This window comes from Lathyrus oleraceus, chromosome 1, assembly GCF_024323335.1.
Source record: "Lathyrus oleraceus cultivar Zhongwan6 chromosome 1, CAAS_Psat_ZW6_1.0, whole genome shotgun sequence".
In the NCBI taxonomy this organism is placed as follows: Eukaryota; Viridiplantae; Streptophyta; class Magnoliopsida; order Fabales; family Fabaceae; genus Lathyrus; species Lathyrus oleraceus.
The window spans coordinates 368270814-368285419 of NC_066579.1; positions in this window are offsets into that span (position 1 = coordinate 368270814).

Genomic DNA, 14606 nt, shown 5'->3' on the forward strand with positions numbered 1-14606 from the left:
TTTTATTATGGTTATTTTTAAAGGTATGATTTTTTCTTTATTTCCTTTGATTAATTAAATTTGTTTTTAAATTAGAGCATCTAGAAGGGGTATTTTTATTATTTAAATTAGTTGTGTTTCTTTGCTTTCATATTGACCATTAGATTCAATTGATCAATGGTTCATGCTTGCAATCCATGTAATTTTTATTTCAACCAATCAAAAAATATAGGAATAAGTTAAAAATAAAAAATAAAAATCTCTCCTTCCAAAAGAGGGACTCTCAACGTCTCTCTTGAGGATCTCATTAAGAGATCCCTCTCTCTGAAAGCAAAAGGACAAAAGAATAAAAATAAATAAATATGAGAAACAACCGTTCCTCTTCTTCATTGAAAAACCTAGCCGCTCACTCTCTCCAACTTCTTCCTCATTGAAAAACCTAGCCGCTCACTCTCTGAGACCTTATAGCAACCACTGATGTTTGGGATAAATTGTTTAATATCTCTGCCTATTAAACAATTTGTACTAGGCTATGATGGGTCAACAGATCATAGCTATGCTGCTTACAACAAGGGTGGATACAAGAGGGTAAGGAGACACCCTACAGAGAGAAGGCCAATGTACCTGCAGGAGTTCAAGGATGCTGTTCATGCAGGAGTGGTTCTGGATGTCAGAAACAAAATCATGGCATCTGATATGGTGGTACCTACTGTAAAGCAAAAGTGGGTGATCACTTGATCGAAGCTGTGAAGCAAGATCAAGTGGATGTTAACTTGGTTGAAACTGTGAAGTAAAACCAAGTCTGGAACTCTGTCATTGTGCTCTGGCTATGTTGTTGGCTTTGGCAACATTTGTGACAAAAAGGGGGAGTAATAACCACCAATACCCCTGACAAACAGAGTGGGTCTCTACAACAGACTCTCATGACAGATCTGAAGATTCCTCCCCTGCAGCTGATGTTGAAGTTTAGGTGCAACTTCTCATATGTGTGTGCTGCTATGTGAAGTTTTTTCTTAACTTCCATGTGTGTGAGTGTGCTGCCACTCTGAGTGTATTAGCTAGTATTATTCCGCTGCTATGAACTCTGTTATGGGGATCAAAGTGTTTTAGCCAAAAATTTGCCAAAGGGGGAGTTTGTAGGTGTTTAATTGGCTGCATTATATGGTAAAACACTAATGTCTTGACTGATGTCATGACATGTATGTGTGACTACGTTGTAGTTACTGCAGGACTAGCTAACACAGGATTATTGAATGCTGTGACATTCATACCTGTCAACAGATACTAAGGAACAGAAGTTCTGTTAGAACTTAGTATTCATTTGCAGTCTGGTTATCAAGGAAGAACCAGACCTGGCATAAGGCCTACTGACTGAATGTCAAACTGGATGTTGTGACATTCATCATTGACAGCAGCTACTGAAGATTAGGCAGAGTGGTGTTCTGCTATACTTCAGCATATTACTTAGTTTGTTCTTCAAGAGAATAACAGAACTAACTTAAGGCCAATTGTGTAAATGTTAAGTTGGACACTTTGACATTTATTAATGTAAGCTGTTACTGTAGTATGGTCATTTTGATCATGTACAGGTCAGCAAATTTGTACAGTCTGTTTTCTGGAAAAACAGACTCAGCATATGGACCTTGATGTCAAGCTGAATGTCGTGACATTCATGCCTGACAGCATATGCTAAATTGTAGGTTGTTCAGTTTTCTGTTTCAGCTTTTTCTCAGGCTATTCTTCAGGAAGTCAACAGCTTAGAGAAAATCCAGGAAATCAACAACCAAGCTACATTCAATGAACCTAACAAATAGCCTATTTGTTAGTAACCTAAATGTTGAATTTATGGGAACTTGAGTGACCTTAAATTCAGGAGAATACAGGTGCAAAAGCCCAGGTGCTGCAATATAAAAAGGAAGGCGTTCCTTCATTCAGTTTCGGGGATTTTGAGGCGTGAAGATTTAGTGTGTCCATCATACTTCACTGCTGTATTTTGTGAGTCTAGTATTAGACGTATCTTGTAAGCCAAGCCATTATCAAGTAGATGATAGCTTTGGTATAGGGTGTTCATTGAGTTGTAAGTGTTGTGTCACTCAAAGCTTTTAAGCGTGAGTGCTGTGTATCTTGATTTAAGCTGTGAAGCATAATCAAGAGTTGTTTTTGAAGTGTGACTTCAAAGTGTCTTTAATATCACTGAGGTGATTGAGGGGGAGTGAGTAGGAACTCTGATCTTAGGTTAAGATTGAAATTGCATTGGGTAGGGATTAAGTGAGAAGTTGTAAACGGGTGAGTTTAGCTTTGAATTGATACTACTAATAGTGGATTTCCTCCCTGGCTTGGTAGCCCCCAGATGTAGGTCATGTTGGACTGAACTGGGTGAACAATTACTTGTGTTATTTACTGCACTTACTGTTAAGTTCTGCATAATCCCTGTCTGTGCAGAATTGGATGTCATAACAACCAGTGTGACATCCAAAGTCTGATAACTAGAATTTCAGAAACTTCAAAATCTTTGGTCAGAACCTTGACAACGTCAATAGTCTGGCTTGGGATCTTCAGTATCTTCAGAGTCTTCAAAATCTACAGTCAGAACCTTGATAACCTCAATCATTTGGCTTGAGATCTTCAGAATCTTCAGCTACGTAACACAACTTCATAAGCTTGCCATTCTCAAAAGCTTGGTGATCAGAGTCACGTCTAGAAGCATGTACTGAGAGAACATTACAACATCAACATAGCATTTCCTTAGAAGTTTCTCAGGAGTGAATCAACACAGAATTATAAAGATCATTGTAGCAACAACATTTAACATCTTTCAGAACTTCTTATGGCTGGCGTAGAAGCGGAATCAGAACTCATTATTCAGAAACTGATTACGTTGCACGTCATATACTTTGAATCAAAACTGGATATTAAGGTTACACAATAACAAACCATTAGGGTGCCAAAATTATTCTCACATAAATACAACATTGTTATCATCAAAACTCAAGGTATAGATGCAGAACCAAATCTTCTTCTAACATTCTCCCCCTTTTTGATGATGAAAAAATATGTATTTTGATGAAAAATTTGTACAGGGTAATCACAGAAGAATACATCTTACATAAGCACAAAGCTCCCCCTGAGATGTATAATCCTAAAAAGATAAAATTAGAATGAAATAACACTTTCTTGATTAACCTTTTTGAAGTACCTGAGTAATTTTCAATCATAATCTGGTTTATCTTCAAAAGTTGCTTGATGTTGTCCAGAGAACTGGTTCGTTAACATCAGCATTCCGATGAGCTTCACTTCAGAAGCTTTGTTGAGTTCTTTTAAAGACGTTTTAGAGCTGATTGTCTTCAGTCAAAACTTGAATTTTGGTTCTCTTTGAAATTCTCTTGCAGAGCTAGATTGCCTTTGAAGAGCAGAAATCTTTGAAAAGAATTTGTAGAACCTGGTTAAGAAATCTTCTTAAAGAAACTTGATTTCTAAGTCTGATTACTATGGAGGAAACTCTTCCTCATAGCTAGATGCCAATGCCAAATTTTTCTAATTCTTCAGCACTTGATGCCAAGTACCCAATGTTCGAAGTTCAAAACATGGTTATTAATTCCTTGAAGATCCATGCGCTTTAATCTGGTTCTCAATCATCAGTATGAAGGTTTTACGGACTCAGATAGAAGACCATTTCGTCAGAAACTGGTAACTTGTATTATGATCTTTTAAACTTCATAAACGCTTCTGATGTTTGAACTAAGCCATTCTGTCTTAAGACCTTAACCTTGCAAAATAGTTAACAGACTATTCTTTGAAGTAATTGTTAGTAGAAAACATTAAACATTGTTTGAGTCTTTTGTTAGTAATTTACATACATAAAAAATAATTACGCATCTTCCCTTTAGATATGTTTCTCCCCATTTGTCATCAATCAAAAATACATATCCAAATAAAAATAATAAAAAGAAATAAAGAGAAATAAACATATTTTTCATTGATTAATGCCAACAGGAAGATAAGATACAATTGAGTTAAAAAGATGGAAATACTAAGAAACACAATAGAAATTCAACATGTGCTCTAACAAACATAAAGCGCACATACACAATAGATTAAAGTAAATAGTGTAACACCTTAAAATTTGCCCTCCTCTCTTGGGACTAGCATAACATATTACATTGCATTTGTAGGTCATTAGGCATTGCATATTGCATATCATGTGGATACATTGTGCAAGTCATCCCTCAAAAGTCTTGGTCAGAAGATAAAGGACTAATGTGCAAGCTAGGGTTTCATTGATTGAATGGACTGATCATTAGCCATCTGAGGATTGTGCTACAAATTAGGGTTTCTTGATTCTCAAGGAGATTGAGCTTGATCTTGGTTGAAATGATACATCATCATCATGGTCTTGTTATCATCCAGAGGTTCAGAAGATTGATCATATACCTTGAGATTAGGGTTTTGACCACTGGTCAACCCTAATCAGTTGCATTGGGCCAATCAGGGCATATGCAGGAGATGGGGTCTATGATGGATATGGGGATCATTTCATGATTATATTAAGCTTATTGAGGCTAGGGTTTCATCCTTGAGCATTTCATCAGAAGATTGGGGCTCAGATTGATCAGTGCATGGTCAGATTCATCTATCAGCTGAAAAAGTCAACTGTGGTCAACTGTGCTTGATTTTATGGATTTTGAGGTGGGAGAGAGTTGGATACACTTCATTCATGTTGGAACAAGTGTTATTTGACATGTCAAAGCTCAAGAATGAAGAAAATAAAGTCAGGACAAAAATTGCCAAAAATAGAAAGTGACTTGTAATGGAAGTTTCCAAAAATGGAAAGTTTTTGACCATAAAATTACGTGTCAAAAAAAGCTTCAAATGAAAATTTGCTCAACATGAAAGTTGTAGATCTTGGTCTTACCTTTCCAAAAAGTCCAAGAACTTGAAATTCCCATGTATGGTTGGCAAGTTATGGTCCATTCAATTTCAAAAAAGACCTATAATCAAAGGGGCATAACTTTCACATGGAGTGTCCAAAATGAGTGATCTTTTTATGAGCAAACTCCATTTCACATGTACTTTCATGGTGCATAATCAAAACTCATCAAAAATGGTCAATGCAAAAGGTCAATTTTCAAGTGCACAATTAAAAAGTCAAGGGCAAAATGGTCCAAGTTGAGAAATAATGGGAATTTTGGAATGGGAGTTTTTGCAACACCTCACAAATACCAAATGTGACTTGTTTCAACTGTCATAAGTGTTCAAGGTTCAATATTTGGCAAGGCTACTTTTGAAAACTCACTTAAAATGCAAAATTTGGCATGACATATGGAAAATGAGAATTACAAAGCCAATCAACATGGAACCAAAGCCCACACATCACAAATGATATTTAGAAGATGTCTGAGCTGTCATACAGCTGTCATGAGGCCTAGGGTGAAATGGCATTTTTGCCCTTGCATTGAAAATTGCACATTATGCTAATTATTTCATTTTTGGTTAATTGGTGATTAACAAAGTGATTAAGTGGAAGTATAAGAGCTTAATTGTAACTGAATTTGGATCACAATCACAAATCACAAGAATTTCTAACTGTTTTTCCCTCCAAATTGCAAAATTCATCAAGAACCTTCATCAACAAAATTCATTGGAACTTCCTCATTTCTTCACCAATTCACGAAATTCCTTTTGCTTCATCTTCCATGGATCATTGGCTTGGACTGTTTTGAAGAATTGGAGCAAGAAAGTGGCCAAATCGTGACTGTTCATCTTTAGCTCATCCATGGTGAATTGAAATTTCTTGCACTTGGATCAACGTTGGACCAAGCTAAGCATTGCATTCACTTTCCTATAGCTTCTCCTTCATCTGTTTTAAGGAATCACGCGCCAAAGCTCCAAGAACATCAACTGCTTCATCCAAGGTACCAAAACTCGACCTCAATGTTTGCTTCAATTGTTACATGCGTTCTGTAGTGCCTTCCATGTAGATGATCATGATGTAGGTAGTTTTTGATTTAGTGAACTATAGGTCGAGATATGTTGATTTTAAGATTTGAATGCAAAACCTAAATCGCTCGATCCGTGAGCTACAGTTAGAATTAGGATGAATTAGTTGCATATTAGGAATCCTCATGCTTAGACCTTTCCAACCATATAGAGTTTGTGAATTTTGGTTGAGGAATGATCGAAACCGAATTGGAAGGCGATGAACATGTGTGAGCGCGCGAAGAAGATGCTGAACTGTTGCGTTTGATCCATGTAATTGCCTTGGCTGTTTGAATCTTTGTTTGCCGCGCTCAGGAGCCAATAGGAACATTTCGTTGCCATTAAGCCATATAACGTCGTTTTTTCCTGGCACGTTAATATTACAACAATGCCATTCCTTCAATTTATTTTGTTATTTCATTTTCTTTTTCTTATTTCAATTTCAATTTTGTTACCACAACTTAGAAAATTGATATCTCACTCATAATTCATCCAAATTTTGTGAGATTTTCTGTGCCATGCTCATGAGAATGTGTAGAATTTAATGATGATTTTTGTGAAATTTTTGCACGTGTGGAAATTTAATTGGCCTATTGATTTTGTTCATGTGTGCATTTTGTGTATGTTTCACCATAACCTTCATGAAATGCTCATACTTGTAAAGAAATGGATGAAAATTTTTGTGCTTATTCTGGACATGCTGGTGGTGATTTTCATGTAGAGTTTGTGAATTTTGGATACATGGTTGATTAGATATGAATTTTTGGATTAAGGTGTGACAATTTGTGTCACACCAAGCTAGGTCAACTTTATGATTTTATTTAAAATGCTTAGGGATGTTGGTTTGAGCTGAAATTTTGTGTGGATGATCATTGATATGTCAAGATAACATGTGATTTTTGCTGGAATTTTTGATGTCATTTTCTAATTGATTGATGATTTTCTTCTCTGTATACTCATTTGGTAACATTGTGTGATACATGTTGGCATTTTGCTTGTGAAATTCTCATATGGTACTGGATGAAGATGAAATTTGATATGTTGATTGTAGACACATTGTGGGACATCATGCTTTTGGTCCCATTCATTTCTTAATTGTTGTCACTGTTTTATGAATTATTGAAATGGATGCTTGCTTGGATGTCTTGAATTGGCTTACATAATTGTGTCTGGACTTTTTGATTTTCATTGACCTACTTTCTTTTGTCCAATTGAGCTGAAAATTGACATGCTACTTGTTGATTGTGTCCTGTTTAGGTGTGAATTATATGAGGATTTTTGGAATTGTTTTGGTATGCCTTTGATTGGAGTCATTCTGTTTGGACTTTTGGTGTTGTATTTGACCTAGTTTGTGGTATATTGTGCATGAATTGATATTGGTGAATGATATGAGCATGAGACCAATTGCATTTGCTTTCTATTTGTTTGAATGTGATTTTGGATGGGTTTTGCTTGCTGTTTAGATTTTTTTTATCCCTTTGGACCCTAGGCTTGGCCTAGTGGTCTAGTTTCTCACATTTGGTGTGGATTTTCAGGATGAAATGCACAATGCTTAAGGAGATTGCTTCAAGGCAATTTGAATTGAGTTTGGTTGATGTTTATAAACTAACTTGACTTTGTTTTGTAGGTTGTGATGCTTGAGCTTGGGCTTATAGCTTGCACTTGTGTGTATTAACTTGTGTTGCCTGTGCAGTTTAACTGATTAACATTTGCTGTTTACTGTTGGTTTGTCTGAGTACTGATGATACTTGATTGATTTCAGGTACATTTAGTCGCTTACAGTTCTTTAAGAACTTGCTTGCTGCTGCTTGGTTGTATAAACCACTTGAGGTAGGACTTCTATTCTCCATGTAGTCTGGAAGACCTGGCCTGTTACTTGGCCAGGCAACTGTCTGAAGTCCTCCTTAAGAGGCGATGTTTGTGGTTGTTTACATTTGTGCCCAAGCAGGTAAAGACCTCTATGAGGCAATTGGCGGATCATAGGGATATGCAATCTATCCCCCGCTATTCTGTTGAGTCGTCCCTCTGCTCACACGGCTGTGTGTTGATGCATTGGGACACAAACCCAAGATCATGTACTTTGTACAGTTGTGTCAGAGTCTTGAGCGTAGAAGGGTCCCTCCATTCTGGACCCACGCTCCTTTGTCTGAAGCTCTCCCTGGTCAGGGATAAGAGTTGTGAAGTCTAATCTTCACTCACCTTTCATCTGCTTCACCTTAGCCCCGCAATGGCAAGGTTAAGAGCGAATACTACCCATGTACAGATGACTTGCTTCGGCAGTCAAACCCATTGTTTGAGCCTCACTTGACTGGTTATAGTGTGTGCTATGTGAATACTTGCTTGAAATGCTTGTTTTGATCTGTTGATGCTTGCATGCTTGTTTTCCTGGATAGGATTAGCTTGCAGTTTTGCAAGTAGGTAGAAACCACAACGTAGGGCAATGATGCATGACAACACTAGGCTCGAGTACAGCTCCCTGGTAGTGTGTCTTCCCTTGGTTTCTGGCTAGATTTTCTTCCCCTTTGGGGGGAACTACATCGCCCTGATCCTCGTTCCAGACGAGGTATGTAGGCAGGAGGTCGTGCGAGACCTCTCCGGGCACCTTTTTTTCTTTTTTGCGTGTGTTTGCTTGTTATCTTCTTGCGTGTGTTTTGGTTCGGATGCCGACGTAAGTCCAGTGATTGGCGGTCGGGCTCCCCGTTTGCCTTCTGGTGTGTGTTTTGGTTCGGATGCTGATGTAAGTCCAGTGATTGGCATTCAGGCTCCACGTTTGCCTGTTTGGGTGCGTGTGTTGTTTGGCGTGCGTGAGCCGAACTACGGCAGCTCTGATTCTCATTCCAGACGAGATACGTAGGCATAGGATGCGATGTCCTATCGAGCTCTCTTCCTCTTAACCCCACCTGTGTTGTCTTCGGTGCGTGTGTGTGTGGTGTTTTAGCAACCTTTTCTTTCTTTAGAGCGTGGATCACGTCGAGTACCACGGACGTGAGGGGTGCTAATACCTTCCCCTTGCGTGACCGACTCCCTTACCCTTTCTCTTTGGTCGCGAGACCATTTCCTTTCCAGGTTTCTCTGAGCATTTCCTTTCCCTATCTTGGGATAAATAACGCGCAGTGGCGGCTCTGTGTTGTTTTTTATTTCAGCTCGCCGGTTGTTTTTTCGCGGATGCGACAGCTGGCGACTCTGCTGGGGAATAGCATAGATGTTGACCTGTGCTGGTCCATCTTCCCTAAGCGAGTCTCTCCTAGCGTTCTAGGATATTTTAGGTTGCTTGTGTTGCTCTATTTATTGCATTTATTATTTTGTTGTGTATATATTTGCATAAATATTTGCATGCATCATACTATCATGTTGCCGTCCTCTGTATAGGTGGTTCCACTGTTTGGGGTGGGAGTTACTCGAGGTAAAAGGCCCAATACCCAGGCTATGAGTGAAATCTAGGAAACCTAGGAATAGAGTGATTCGTGGGAAGCGGGTGGTATGCGCCACTTAGCGGAACATTGACATCACGAGCAGTTCAGACCCTGGTAGGATATTATCGTTACATACTTCGGGTGTGTATATGATGGTATTCTGCGAAAGGTTATTTATGCTGCGTTTCCCTCGACCTTACCCTGGCCTAGATGACACCCGTGAGTGGGGAGGGAATGATCTTTATTACAGGTACAGATGGTGACTCAGGTGGTGACTGTTGGTTCCGTTGATCAGAGTCATATTTATCAGTCGGATTTATGGCCGTTTATTTCTGAGACGCCGAAATGCTGTCCGTGGTATTTATCAGTGGGGATCCGTTTATTTCAGGATTCCCCGGGCCGATTTTATCAGTGGGGATCCGTTTATTTCAGGATTCCCCGGGCCGATTCAGATGGTTATGGGTATCTGATCAGAGATTGTTTGGTGATGATGGTGATGATGATGATGTATCTTTCAGTTCCGTTTATTTCAGAACCCTTGAGTTGGATTTGTGGTTACATGTTCCCTCAGATGGTTGTGATCGGTTCAGAGATCAGGGTTGTGATTCAGAGCAACAGATGATCAGATGACTTGGAGGATGGCACAATGCATTGCATTCATACATCTGCATCATTCTCATTTTGCATTCGTCTGCATCGAACCTATGTCTAGCCATATGGGGAGTATTATTGATTGAGAATCTGGTTGAGAGACATCTTGAATTTCAGAATGCGGATGTCAAAATATTATCTGTCTCGATGAAACCAGGACCGAAAGACTGAAGCTTCCTCATATGGATAGACGTTGCATTCATGCATATTAACCTGTTTGCTGTTTTGCAGGAATCATTGCTCACGCTCGTAGAACTGTACTTTTGCACTCAACCCGTCCTCACAGATACTTCACCAGACGCAATACTCCAAGACTGATGGATCTCCCAAACACAGATATCCTCGAGCTGAAGGATAAGATGACTGAGCTGATCAACATCATGCAGGGTTTTGCAGTTGGTCAGAAAGCTCTGGCTGATAAGGTCGAGAAGCTCGAGCGAGCTTCAGCTGCTAACAGTATTGTTAACCTGGATGGTGTCTCCAACCAGGGGCTGGGTGGATCCAGGGACGGTGAAAAAAGAGCAACCGTAGGTATGGTGAACAACAATGCTGGTGGATTTGGTGCCGCTACTGGCGGTGGACCCGGTCTGGGGCAGAATTTGAAGGATAGTCTGTTCCCTCCATTCTGTGGGTTTGATGACGACAGGGAAGAAGACAGGGAAGCCGACCAGTTCTCGATGCATAATGAACCATTTGGTCCGTACAGTGCTCCGCCACAGAACAAAGAGATTCAGTTGCTGGCAGAGAAGGTAGGGGCTCTGGAAAGCCATGCTACTCCGGGATTTGTCAACATGTCCAACATGGGGCTGGTCGAGGGGATTGTGATCCCACAGAAGTTCAAAGCGCCTGCATTTGACAAGTACAATGGGAGTTCCTGTCCAGAAACTCACCTCCAAGCTTTCGTCCGCAAGATCTCTGCATATACAACAGATCAGAAGCTGTGGATGTATTTCTTCCAAGACAGTCTGTCTGGAGGCTCACTGGAATGGTATACCAAGCTGAAATCTGCTGACATCAAGAGCTGGCAGGATCTGGGAGATGCATTCTTTAAACAGTATCAGTTCAATGCTGATATGGCTCCGAGTCGTACCCAGCTGCAGGGTATGTCTCAGAAGAATAGTGAAGGGTTTAAAGAGTATGCTCAGAGATGGAGGGAGTTGGCTGCCAGAGTTCAACCTCCGCTGGTGGATCGGGAGATGTCTGATCTATTCATGGGTACCCTGCAAGGGTTTTTTGCTGAAAGGATGGTGGGTTGTCCGGTAACCAACTTTGCTGACATTGTGGTGGCAGGGGAGAGAATTGAAAGTTGGCTGAAAATGGGGAAGATCCAGGGAGGTAACGCTTCGGCATCAGGATCGAAGAAGCCATTCGGGAATGGTCAGCGCAAGAATGAGGGTGAATCAAGTGCTGTGTATGCCCAGGGAGGACACGGTAGGGATCGTTACTACCAGCACACTGCTGCTGTAACTATCCCTGCTGGTAATCAGTCAGTCCGACAGCAACGTCAATCACCTCAACAGAGAGCCGGGTATCAAGTGAGAGGTAAAGGGGTTGATCGCCATTTTGATAAGCCGCCCGTGACATACGTTGTTCTGTTCAAAAAGTTGATGGATCTTGGGTTGGTTCAGCCAAGGGCGATGGTTCCGATGAGATCAGATCAGAGGCCTCCTAACTATGATGAGAACGCCCAGTGTGAATTTCATTCTGGAACACCGGGGCATAATATTGAGGGTTGTAGAGCGTTCAAGAATGTTGTCCAGGATCTGGTAGACTCCAAAGCCATCAATTTTGCACCATCACCAAATGTTAATGCTAATCCCATGCCGGCGCATGGTCAGGCAGTGGTGAGTGCAATTACTGAAGATTCAGATCACGTCTGTGTGATGGGTGAAGAGAATGACAGTAACTGTAAGTTTGATGGTTGGATAAAGCCGTGCGTACCAGGAAGCTGGAAGGATTAAAAAGATCATCACTGTCACTCTACTGAAAGAGTAATATTTTCTTGTTTCTCAATTTTATTTGCATGAAAGCCATACGTGTTTCCCGACACGTACTGGTTCATTGTAAGGGCCACCTCATGTTCATAATTTGCAACATTTCTGCATCATTAATAAATGGATGTTTTTCAGTCAAAAAGCGGTGTTCCCTATTTTTCATTTATTTTCGCAGTTTAAAAACAAATAAAAATGGCAATGTTTATTTTCATTTTTCTCTTTTTTTGATTTGTCTCGTTCCGAATTCAAAAATAATTCTCCGGATCTCGTTGATAACAATTTGGTTACACCTCATATGACTTCGACAAACCGATCTATCATGCCGAAGAAGAAGGCGAAGAAGATTGTGATCTGCTGGAATTAGCCAGGTTGTTAAAACAAGAGGAGAAGGTGATTCAGCCGCACGAGGAGCGGGTTGAGATTGTTATTCCAAGCACCGCCGAGGTCAGAAGGAAAGAAATTGGAGCCGCTTCAGAGGCGAGTCGAGAGCAGAATGGTAGCCTTGTTGAGAGAGCATGTGGACATCGTCGCCTGGTCATGTCAGGATATGCCAGGGTCGGATATCGGTGTCGTTGTGCACAAGCTACCATGGAGAGAAGACTGTCCTCTGGAGAAGCAGAGCGCCAGTGCCTGTATTAGAGAGCCATGGTGACTTTGTTTCATGATATGATTCATCATGAAATTGAATGCTATGTTGATGACATGATAACAAAGTCCCATACAGAAGTGGGGCATCTGGCAGACAGGGGCAAGTCGTTGGACCAGTTGGGACAATTCAAACCTAGGTTGAATTCAAATCAGTGCACTATCAGAGTGCGGTCCGGTAAGATGCTGGGGTTCATTATACGAGAGGAATCGAGGTTGATCCTGCTAAAAAAAAAATAAAAAAAAAATAATAATAATAATAAAAAAGAAAATAAGAGAAGTGCCTGAACCGAAAACAGAAAGAGGTTCGTGGTCTATTAGGTAGATTGAGCTACATGTCATGGTTCACATCTCATCTGACAGCCACGTGTGAACCTATACTCAAGCTGTTGGAAAGGAAAAGATCAAACGGTCAGGTGAAATAATGATTGCCAAGGGGCATTGAAAGAATAAAAGAAAAAGTTGCAGGAACCTCCGATTCGGATGCCTCCCTATGGAGAGAGACTGTTAATCTGTACTTGACAGCCTTCGAGGGGTCTACGAGGTGTATTGGGTCAGCATGACGAGTCTTGTCGAAAAGAGCATGCAATTTACCTAAGCAAAAAGTTTACCGACTATGAAACAATACATTCACTGCTCGGGAAACTTGATGTACTTTGGCATAGGCTGCTCGCCGACCGAGACAGTATATGCTGGTTCATACCACTTTGTGGATTTCGAGATGGATCTGATCAGGTAGATTTTTGAAAAGCCAGAGTCGACCGGACGGGTTGTGAGAGTGCAAAAGAATATTGACTGATTTGTGATACTCTCAGAAAGCAATAAAGGGGTGTATTGTCTGATTACATCGCTCCGCAATCCATTGAGGATTATCAACCGATGAAGTTTGGATTCCCTGATGAGGACATCTCGAGGTGCTCTGATAGAAAGATTGAGAGTAACTGATCCCGGAGGAAGGGCCTGACCCTGAATCCGAACGGATTCTGATGTCCGATGGGGAGGTTAAGGTGAATGAGCTTTTGCTGCCCGGATAGCATTTGAATGCGCCGACAATGTGGCAAGTACGAAGCTTGTATACCGGGTATCGAACCTCGGTGCGCCTACTGGGGCAACGCCTTTCTCGTTGGTGTATGGAATGAAGCCGTGCTACCGGTTGAGATTCAGATTCCCTCTTTGAGAGTCCTGATGGACGTGAAATTGCAAGAGGCTGAATGGGTAAGAACCCGATATGAAGAGTTGAGCTTGATTGAAGAAAAGAGGCTGGCAGCCATCTGTCATGGGCAGTTATACCAGCAACGGATGAAGCGTGCTTTTGACAAGAAGGTACGACCTCGGGTATATCACATAGGTGATATGGGGCTGAAAAGGATCCTTCCTCCTCAGAACGATCGAAGGGGCAAATGGACACCGAATTATGAAGGTCCATTCGTGGTCAAGAAGGTTTTCTCTGGTGGAGCCTTGTTGCTAACGACCATGGATGGTGAGGATTTTCCATCCCTTGTGAATGCGGACGCAGTTAAAAAATACTTCGTATAAAGAGACCCGCTGGACGAAAAGAATAAAATAGTCCAGGCAAAAATGGGCATCCCGGCGAACCAAAAAACAGAAAGAAAGGTTCGGGCAAAAATTAGGGATAAAATGAAAAAATGTACACCCGGCAAGTCGAAAACCTGAAAAGGCGACTTGGGCAAAAAGGGGTATCCCGGTGGACTGAAAACCCGAAAGGGCGGTCCAGGCAAAAGAGGGATTGAAACGAACAACTGCGTCTAGCATGATCGTTTGCGCTTTGGTTAAAGCATCATGGATAATACCCGGTAGGGATCGATCAGAAACGTCTTATTCAGAAGGCAGAAAGCACGGAGAGTCTGAGGACATATGGGGTGTAACCGAGTTGGAACTCGATGAGATCACGGGTTTCACATTGCCATTAGGATAGATTTTTCCTTTT